This window comes from Salvelinus sp. IW2-2015, unplaced genomic scaffold (assembly GCF_002910315.2).
Source record: "Salvelinus sp. IW2-2015 unplaced genomic scaffold, ASM291031v2 Un_scaffold3213, whole genome shotgun sequence".
Taxonomy (NCBI): domain Eukaryota; kingdom Metazoa; phylum Chordata; class Actinopteri; order Salmoniformes; family Salmonidae; genus Salvelinus; species Salvelinus sp. IW2-2015.
Window position 1 is genome coordinate 9,138 of NW_019944500.1, and position 2,280 is coordinate 11,417.

Below are 2,280 nucleotides of genomic sequence, written 5' to 3' on the forward strand. Positions count from 1 at the left end.
CTGGGTGTAGGGGGAAGTTGTCTGTAGACTCTGATCCTGGGTGTAGGGGGAAGTTGTCTGTAGACTCTGATCCTGGGTGTAGGGGGAAGTTGTCTCTAGACAGTGTAGTTGCTGATCCTGGGTCCGTTTAGCATTTCTCCACTAATGACTTCTATTTCTTCCCTCTCCGGCTCCTATTCCTTCTCCTCTCCTTCCTCTTCCCTCCTTCTCCCTCCTCTCCTCCTCCCTCCTTCCCCTCTCCTCCTCTCTCTCCGGCTCCTATTCCTACTCCTCTCCTTCCCCGCTCCTCCCCCCTCCTCCCTCCCCTCCTCCTCAGGCCCAGATGAAGGAGCTCCAGAGGGAGGTGGAGGATTCCCGTACAGCCCAGAAGGAGGTACTGTCCTCAGCCAGGGAGTCAGAGAGGAGAGCCAAGACCCTGGAGGCCAGCTTCATGCAGCTACAGGAGGTACAGTCTTCTCTCTCTCTCCCCCCTATCTCTCTCCCTCTCTGTCTCTCCCTCTCCACCCCTCTCTCCCTCTGTCTCTTTCTCTCTCAGGACACAGAATATGTTAACATGGGAGAATCTTGCCTTGTGATACACACATCACAAGAAACTTCACTCTGCCTCTCTCCTCCTCTTCCTCCATCTCTTCGCTCTTTCTCCCCCTGTAGGACTTGGCTGCGGCAGAGAGGGCTCGTAAGCAGGCCGAGACAGAGAGAGATGAGATGTCTGAGGATCTGGCCAGCAACTCTGGGAAGTGAGTGTGTAGGCTACTTTTAAAAGGTCCCCTAGACTGTGTTCCAAATGCCACCCTATTGCCCATTGGTCCCTGGTCTAAAGTAGTGCACTATAAAGGGAATAGGATGTAATATGGGACGCAGGCCTAATCCCTTTCCTTCATCTGTATTGACGTAGAACAACTGGACATGTGAAAATATCCTCAGTACTGTCATCTTAACACCTAACCCTTAACCCAAACTTAAACCTAAACCTAACCCTTAACCCAAACTTAACCCTTAAACCTAAACCTAACCCTTAACCCTTATGCCTAAACCTAATCCTTAACCCAAACTTAAACCATACCCTAAAACTAACCTTAACCCTTATGCCTAAACCTAAACCTAACCCTTAACTCAAACTTAACCCTTAAACGTAAACCTAACCCTTAACCCAAACTTAACCCTTAAACCTAAATCTAACCCTTCCCTTTAACCCATTAGTTTCTCCCATTCAATTCAGTGCAGACTATTGACATCTGTACTGTGTCTCTGCTCATCTGCTCCTCCTCCTCCTCCCTCTCCTCTTCCTCTCCTCCTCCTCTCCTCTTCCTCTCCCCTCCTCCCTCCTCTTCCTCCTCTCCTCAGGTCTATGATGTCCGATGAGAAGCGTCGTCTGGAGGCTAAGATCAGCCAGCTAGAGGAAGAGCTGGAGGAGGAGCAGGCCAACATGGAGAACCTCAACGACCGCCTCCGGAAGACACAGCAACAGGTAGGAGAGGAGGGGACTATACACTAGGTAGTGTGTAGGGGGGAGGGGAGTGTGCTTTAGGTATGGTTTAGGGGGGAGGGGAGTATGCACTAGGTTGTATACACTAGGTAGTGTGTAAGGGGGAGGGGAGTGTGCTTTAGGTAGGGTTTACGGGGAGGGGAGTATGCACTAGGTTGTATACACTAGGTAGTGTGTAGGAGGGAGGGGAGTGTGCTTTAGGTATGGTTTAGGGGGAGGGGAGTATGCACTAGGTTATATATACTCGGTAGTGGTGGAGGGGAGTGTGCTTTAGGTAGGGTTTACGGGGAGGGGAGTATGCACTAGGTAGTGTGAAGGGAGGAGGAGCAGACCAAGAGACACTCAATGACTTGCCTACCTTTTCCCTTTACTGTCTCCCTACCGCTTCCCTTTACTGTCAGACCAGAGGGCATCTCCTATCTCTTCCCCCTGGTCCTAACCTCTTCCCCCCATGACCCCCTCTCTAAAGTGATGTGTGCGTCTCTCTATCCCTTCCCCCTAGGTGGACCAGTTGAGCAGTGAGCTGCAGGCTGAGCGTAGCTCCTCCCAGAGCAGTGAGGGCGCCAGACAGCAGCTCGAGAGGCAGAACAAGGATCTGAAGGTCAAGCTACAGGAGATGGAGGGTCAGGGGAGGTCAAAGTTCAAATCCGCCATCGCCGCCTTGGAGGCCAAACTACACCAGCTGGAGGAGCAGCTGGAGCTGGAGAACAGGTGAGGACAGGAGAGGGGGAGGAGAGGAAGGAGAGGGGGAGGAGAGGAAGGAGAGGGGGAGGCGAGGAGAGGAGGAGACAGGA

The 2,280-nt window shown here is 52.4% G+C and overlaps 1 pseudogene; it reads left to right on the top strand.

The window, feature by feature from the left end:
* LOC112075515 (myosin heavy chain, embryonic smooth muscle isoform-like) overlaps nucleotides 1-2,280 on the top strand; it is a 19,120-nt pseudogene that overhangs the window by 9,073 nt on the left and 7,767 nt on the right.